At 46.7% G+C, this 7,890-nt stretch overlaps 2 long non-coding RNA genes across 2 annotated transcripts in view; both read left to right on the top strand.

Moving 5' to 3' along the window:
* Nucleotides 1–5,535, top strand: part of LOC139027868 (uncharacterized) — a 27,315-nt gene extending 21,780 nt beyond the window's left edge. Inside the window, exon 2 of the long non-coding RNA XR_011480006.1 lies at nt 5,490–5,535. This is a non-coding gene — a long non-coding RNA (uncharacterized lncRNA). The remainder of the gene's footprint in view (nt 1–5,489) is intronic.
* Nucleotides 765–2,435, top strand: LOC139027821 (uncharacterized). The gene is made up of 3 exons (XR_011479969.1): nt 765–850; nt 1,486–1,601; nt 2,110–2,435. It is a non-coding gene; the product is annotated as an uncharacterized lncRNA (long non-coding RNA).
* Nucleotides 5,536–7,890: the final 2,355 nt, after the last annotated feature.

Raw genomic sequence — 7,890 nt, 5'->3', positions numbered from 1 at the left:
TCTGTCTGTAGGGGGGAGCGTTTGTTCAGTGGGTCGGCTCCAGTGGTCTAACTGTGTCTCTGTCTGTAGGGGGGCAGCGTTTGGGGCCAGTGGTCTACTGTGTGCTCTGTCTGTAGGGGAGCGTTTGGGGCTCAGTGGTCTAACTGTGTCTCTGTCTGTAGGGGGGAGCGTTTGGGGCTCAGTGGTCTAACTGTGTCTGCGTCTGTAGGGGGAGCGTTTGGGGCTCAGTGGTCTAACTGTTGTCTCTGTCTGTAGGGGGAGCGTTTGGGCTCAGTGGTCTAACTGTGTCTCTTTCGTAGGGGGGAGCGTTTGGGGCTCAGTGGTCTAACTGTGTTCTGTCGTAGGGGGAGCGTTTGGGCTCAGTGGTCTAACTGTGTCTCTGTCTGTAGGGGGGAGGGTTGTGGGCTCAGTGGTCTAACTGTGTCTCCTGTCTGTAGGGGGGAGCGTTTGGGGCTCAGTGGTCTAACTGTTCTCTGTCTGTAGGGGGAGCGTTTGGGGCTCAGTGGTCTAACTGTGTCTGTCTGGTAGGGGGAGCGTTTGTGGGCTCAGTGGTCTACTGTGTCTCTGTCTGTAGGGGGGAGGCTTTGGGCTCAGTGGTCTAACTGTGTCTCTGTCTGGTAGGAGGGGAGGGTTTGGGGCTCAGTGGTCTAACTGTGTCTCTGTCTGTAGGGGGGAGCGTTTGGGGCTCAGTGGTCTAACTGTGTCTCTGTCTGTAGGGGGGAGCGTTTGGGCTCAGTGGTCCTAACTGTGTTCTCTGTCCTGTAGGGGGAGCGTTTGGGGCTCAGTGGTCTAACCCAGCCATGAGCATCATCGGGCCGAGGATGAGGACTTTGAGAATGATCTGGACCCCGTGAGTAACTCCCTGATGACAATGAACTGTAGTGAACAATAGACTGATGATCATATCTGTTCTGACCTTTCTCTCTGTCCTTCTCACATACCTCCATTCTCTACCCTTCTCCTCATTCCCTGTCTCTCTGTCCCTCTCACAATACTCCATTCTCTCCCCCTTCTCCTCATTCCCTGTCTCTCTGTCCTTCTCACATACTCCATTCTACCTACCCTTCTCCTCCATCCTTCCCTGTCTATCTAATCTGTCCCTCTCAACATACTCCATTCTCTACCCTTCTCCTCCTCATTCCTGTCTCCCTGTCCCTCTCACATACTCCATTCTCTACCTTCTCCTCCTCATTCCCTGTCTCTCTGTCCTCTCACATAACTCCATTCTCTACCCTTCTCCTCCTCATTCCCTGTCTCTCTGTTCCCTCCACATACTCCATATCTCTACCCTTCTCCTCCTCATTCCCTGTCTACTCTGTCCTCTCACAAACTCCATTCTCTACCATCATTCCCTGTCCACCAATGCTTATCTAATCTGTCCTTCACTCTTACTGTCTCCTTCTTCCCTCTCTATTCCTCCACCTTCCCCTCAAATACTACTGTTTCTAACCGCACCCCCCCCTCCCCCCCTCTCTGTCCATCCAGACGGTGGATGACCACAGCAGTCACTCACCAGTATAGAGCTAGTGAAGAGCCGGCCAACCCACCTGCTGGTCGTTCCTCTTCAGCACGTCATCCTGCAGTTCGACTGTTCCTCCCTGGTGAGAACTACAGTGTGTGTGTGTGTATGGTGATTGTATTGTCTGGTGTGTTGGGTGTTTTATGTCCATGTTAGTGTGTGATGAGTGTCTGTCTGCTCCATGTGTACCTCTGTTTCTGTGCATCTCCAGTGATATTAAGCATGCCTGTCTCTCCTTTTATTCTGCATGCAGACACCGTGATCCACCAGGTACTGTTACCCCTCCACAGCCCAGACAGCCTCCCTCTCCTCACCCCTCTCCCAAACTCCCCTACCTCCCCTGCTGTCCCTGAAGCTAGCGATGCACCTGTATTTTAATAGACACCAGACTGTCCTCCACCGACCATAACCGATCACTTATCTGTCCTCCACACAGTGTCACAATATGCTGTAGAAAGTCTACATACCGCTGCGTAAATGACCTCTATAGTGTTATCGAAAATGGTTTGTGTGTGGTACTCACATCTTCTAGCTCCCTTCCTAATTGTTCTCTCTTTCTCGTTCTCTCTCTCTCTCCTCCTCCCTCTCAGTTGTGTTACCTCCATGCTGACCTCTTCAAGTGCCTCAGTACCAAAGAGACCAGAAGCAGTTTGTGAGTTCTACAACAGCTTCCTGGACAAGGGCGCGTAAGTGCAAGAAACACAGAGAGCTAAGAAGCGACTGTAGAGCCAAGAGCCAGATGGCACCTCACTGTTCTGTTCCGTACTTAGTACCTATTCTGTACCGTACTTCCTCTGGTTTCTTGCTACTGGCCATTTGTCCAGCTGTACCCTCTATACCCCTCTTCCTCTCACCCTGTGTGTCTCCCCTCTCCCTCTACTCAGTGTGTCCACACTTTCTCACGCTGACAAACTACTTCCTGTTCGGGTCGTGGGAATGACATTTTACTTTAAGTCATTTAGCAGACGCTCTTATCCAAGAGCGACTTACAAATTGAAAGTTCATACATATTCATCCCTGGTCCCCCGTGGGGAATGAACCCACACCCTGGCGTTGCAAGCGCCATGCTCTAGCCAACTGAGCCACACGGGAACCATGACCTTTGGGAAAAATGGCTTATTCTATTGCTCTTTTTCTGTTTTACAACTTCCCTCTATTCTAAAAGGATACGGTTTTAGTGAAAAGTCATGGAACATTCAGAGGTAGAGAGAGACTCATTGAGTAGAAAATTGTACTTCTGTTTTGTAATTTTCCTCTTGCTGCATAAAAAAAAGAAAAGGTTTTCCAGTGACATCTGGTGGTGACTGTGGTGTACTGCATTGTTTTGAGATTTCTATACAAATTGTGGCGTAGAAGTCAGTGTGATGCATATTATCATTATGTCAAATGAAATGTTCTCTCTCTCCTTCTCTTCACCCACACAGATTCTCAGAGTGCAAATCCTCACAATGTATCGTTTGAGTTGGGTAAAGCCCTACTACGATCGTTCTCTTTCATCATTGTAGATAATGTAGCCGTCACACTGCTATTCCACCACTGGTCTACTCAGCATTATCTGGATAAAGCATGGTGTTTATGTAATCTCTCTGTCTCAGACCGTACCAGACCAGACCTGCTCAGTGAGGAGCAGCAGAAGAAGTTTGTCCAGGATGTCCAGTTGGCTGCAGGCCCAGAGGTGCTGCGACAGCTGAAGACTTTAGGTGACACACCCACATCCATAGAACCAAGCAGTGTCCTCATCAAAATCAGCCATATCTATGGAACCAGTGAAACAGCACTATTGACTCACAGTGATAACATTGGTTAAAATAGTTTCTGCCCTAACACAAACTCTCTTGTTGATCCCCATACATACGTGTGTACCAACTAGCCCTCACCATAATGTCAGACGATGACAGTTATACAGTGTGAGATGTTACCAGTTAAAGGATACTTCCTGTTGTGCTCCTCTCAGGCAAGAAGAAGGATGATGGGTATGACCCTAATCGCGGCAGAGTGCTGGAGGTGGAAGTCTCACTACCCCCGATCGTACTCCCATGAGAATGAAAGGAGAAGGCCGTGGCAGAGACCTGCTGGACAAAATGGTCTGAGATCCAAGTGAGTAGACGGCTGGGGGGGATTATTGACTGTCTAATGCAGTACCACATAAACGTATAGCTTTTATGTAACTTTTATAGATAAGGTACAGTCTAATTGGCTAAGTTAACCTCCCATGGCTTCGTTTGGGGGCAAGTTTAATTTGAATTCAATTAAATACCTTTTAGTAAAATCATGACATCAATGGGGCCTCTAGACATCACAGTTCCAGTCCCTCAGCAGACCATTTCTAGAAATATGGTGCAGAAATACACACATTTGATCACAACCAGTTCAAACACAGGGACCACTAAGGGGGATAGCATGGATGATTCAAGACATGGAGGAGAGAGAGTGATTTGGGTGAAAAAAGAAAGAGACAACAGTGATTGGAACAGAGAGGGTGGAAAGGGAGAAGGGGAGAGGAAGCAGAAGAGAGAAGGATAGACGTCAGCAGTGCCACGTTGGCAGGAAGGCTTTCCCCTGGCATGCTGCCAACAGGAGGGAGGGGAGGATGAGAGTAGGGGCAGTGCAGTGTATTGATGCAGTCACCGGCCGCCGGACACAGAGAGAGTGTAAGGGGGAAAGTTCATCTATCTCTGACCCAGTAGCCAGACACATGAATTAAACACTGGAACAAGTGAGGAGGAGAGCAGGAGAAAGCTCTTTAACCTTATAGTGTGAAGAGAGAGGATAGAATGAGTGACTATAAGAGAGAGACAAACATAAGCGAAAGGGATCATCGCCCAATGGCATAAGTCCCTTTTCTCTGGTTACACTGTATTGTCAGTGGAGGAAGTATGAAAAGCTTGTCAGCAGGCAGTGTCAAACACATCATAAAGCAGCTTCCCACCGGCTTCCTGTTAACTGACAACAATCAACTCTCTCTGTTACTGACACAGTCAAACTCTCTCTGTTACTGACACCACACAACCTCTCTGTTACTGACTCCAACAATCAACTCTCTCTGTTACTGACTCACCAATCCAACCTCTCTCTGTTACTGGACACAAGTCACTCTCTTCTGTTACTGACACAGTCAACTCTCTCTGTTACTGACTCACAATCAACTCTCTCTGTTACTGACTTCACAAATCAACTCTCTCTGTTACTGACTCACAATCAACTCTCTCCTGTTACTGACACAAAACTCTCTCTGTTACTGACACAGTCACTCTCTCTGTTACTGACTCACAATCAACTCCTCTCTGTTACTGACTCAATCAACTCTCTCTGTTACTGACTCACAATCAACTCTCTTTACGCTCAATACTCTCTGTTACTGACTCACAATCAACTCTCTCGTTACTGACTCACAATCCATCGTTACTGACTCACTCATCTTGTTACTGATCTCACAATCAACTCTCTCTGTTATCACTCACAATCAACTCTCTCTGTTACTGACTCCAACTCAACTCTCTCTGTTTACTCACTCACAATCAACTCTCTCGTTACTCAACATCCACTCTTGTACACTAATCTCTCTGCTGTTACTCACTCACAATCAACTCTCTCTGTTACTCTCACTCACAATACAACTCTCTCTGTTATCACTCACATCAAACTCTCTCTGTTACTCACTCACCAATCAACTCTCTCTGTTACTCACTCACATGATCAACATCTCCTGTACTACTTACATCACTCTCACTGTCATCACAATCATCTCTCGTTACTCACTCACAATCAACTCTCTCTGTACTGCACTCACAATCAACTCTCTCCTGTTCTCACTCACAATCAACTCTCTCTGTTACTCACTCACAATCAACTCTCTCTTTCATCACTCACAATCAACTCTCTCTGTTACTCACTCACAATCAACTCTCTCTGTTACTCACTCACAATCCACTCTCTCTGTTTACTCACTCACAATCAACTCTCGACACAGTTAGACCACTGAGCCCCAAACGCTCCCCCCTACAGACAGAGACACAGTTAGACCACTGAGCCCCAAACGCTCCCCCCTACAGACAGAGTAGATCTGGGACAATAAACCGAAAATTATCGATACCGACCATACCGATCACTTATCGCCGGCATTTTGCTCATATCCGTCATTACAATAAGTAGCCTATTCTGGAGAAATGTGAAGTTTGAAATGAAATAAGTTTGCTAATGTGGGTGATTGATAATGGGACAATTTACAAAACTGTGGTGCACATTAATGTTATAAACGTATAGTTCTATTTACTATTATCGCACCAATTCAGGCAATTAATTGCGAAGTGGAGTTTTGGCACCATGAGGAGACAGAAAAGAGAGAGAGAGGACATTACATCATCTGACACCACCACAACCTGCTGAGTGACACTACGAAAGTCAACCCACACCGACCTCGGCCTCACCCACCACACACACACACACACTTACAGTCAAGAAGGAAATATATATATATATATATAGGCTACCCCATGGGTAGGCAACCCTGGTCCTGGAGTGCCGCAGGCACTTCATGGTTTTGGTTTAACTGACCTGGAAGACCAGGTGTGTTGATGTTAGACAATCACTGAACTGATCAATGAGCTCAGTTGGTCAGGTGTGGTGCCTAGAAGGGACAAAATCCTGCAGGACCTGCGGCACTCCAGGAACAGGGTTGCCGACCCCTGGCCTAGCCTATAGGACCCCATAATCATACTACTAAAGCCTTGTTCACACTGCAGGCCTTAATGCTCAAATCCATTTTACAATACTGACTGTCCAAACAGCAAGTTACAAGTGACCAAATCAGATGTGTGTTCAGACAGCAGTCATTAGCTGACACGACCAAGCTAGTTGTCATAGTAACCACTGGTGTGTGGCAGTGGTGTAGCAAAGATTTTATTAAACTAAACCAAGATAGACCACAGYCTGTCGTTTCAAATGGAAACAAATGAGTCATAGTGGGCAGAACAAGCAAGGTGGTGGGCAGGGCAGAGCCAAGCACAAGCTAGCGAGATCCTTATGGCTCGTTCTAGCATACATTTGCATATTTCCAYTACGGAACACCTACTMTGTGAAGTGTGCAATAACTCAATTCACCTTTTCACTTGTTCTAAACAATGCAATTTTTTGAAACTTTAGCAAAGGGTAAAGTATAGACAACTTTGTCCACTCTGTTCGCAAGAGATTATAGTTTTGGGAACAGAAAACTGTATTGAGATCAAATGTTTCATCATTGAGAAAATTTGCAGAATGTCGGCCAAAATCCATCTCGTTCCACCTTCTCCCACTGCCGGCCAATGGGCTTCCTCTCACTGCCATATTTGGTGGTGAGTGGGAACGCCAAGTGGATGCTTCAAATTTATACATCCGGTGAAATATCTTCCTCATTGTTCTATCTGTGGGTGTAGGCTGACTGGTGGTGGTGCTCGTGTTTCCTATCACTCAGAAGTTAAGTTAAGGAGTTGGGGGGGGGGGGGTGCATTTCACTGCACCTATCCTGTGTATGTGACAATTAAACATTATTTTATTTACCCTGGTTAGGGAGGGGGTAAACTCTGGTTAGGGAGTGGGGGTAAACTCTGGTTAGGGAGTGGGGGTAAACTCTGGTTAGGGAGTGGGGGTAAACTCTGGTTAGGGAGTGGGGGTAAACTCTGGTTAGGGAGTGGGGGTAAACTCTGGTTAGGGAGTGGGGGTAAACTCTGGTTAGGGCCTTTGCTTGCTTATCACGACAGGTCATTACTGACGCAATTGACTGCAAGAATATAAAGGGGCCAATTTGAATTCTCCAATCAATTTTTGGAGAATGGCTAAATATCTAGCGCCATTAAAATCCTGGAGTGTTTGACTAATTAAGTAGAATCAAGGTGCTTTCTGCAAATCACAAATTCCTCTTCCTCCAGGCTCCTCTGAAACATTTAGATTTGGGATCGTAGCTTGGAGGGAGTTAGAGAGAGGCATAAATATTTTAACCCAAGGAAACAGTTGAACATGCCTTGCCAAAACCCAGTTTACAGCTGAGCATTCAACAAAGTTTAACTAAGCCTGAGCCAATAATGCTACGAGGGAGATGGGTCCCCGTGAGAACTCACAACAGTCAGTGATGGCTAGGCCTGTCCAGAAACAACCCCAAACCTTGAACTCTACCCCTAGACCCTAGGTTACACCGTCAGTATTTGCAGATCTGTAGACTGTAGGAATGGAATACGCTACACCAGCAATAAAGGCCTGTGTGTGAATGAGGATGTGAGCGGGTGGGTGTGGGCCTGTGAAAGTSTAAAACACATTGTGTAGAAAAAGTGCAGCGTATCTAGATGACTGAGGTGCGATAGCAGCAAATGTGTGTTGGGTTTGAGAGTGAGGTTTGGTAA

Source organism: Salvelinus sp. IW2-2015, linkage group LG6.1, assembly GCF_002910315.2.
Source record: "Salvelinus sp. IW2-2015 linkage group LG6.1, ASM291031v2, whole genome shotgun sequence".
NCBI lineage: Eukaryota > Metazoa > Chordata > Actinopteri > Salmoniformes > Salmonidae > Salvelinus > Salvelinus sp. IW2-2015.
This window is presented reverse-complemented; position numbering and strand designations above follow the sequence as displayed.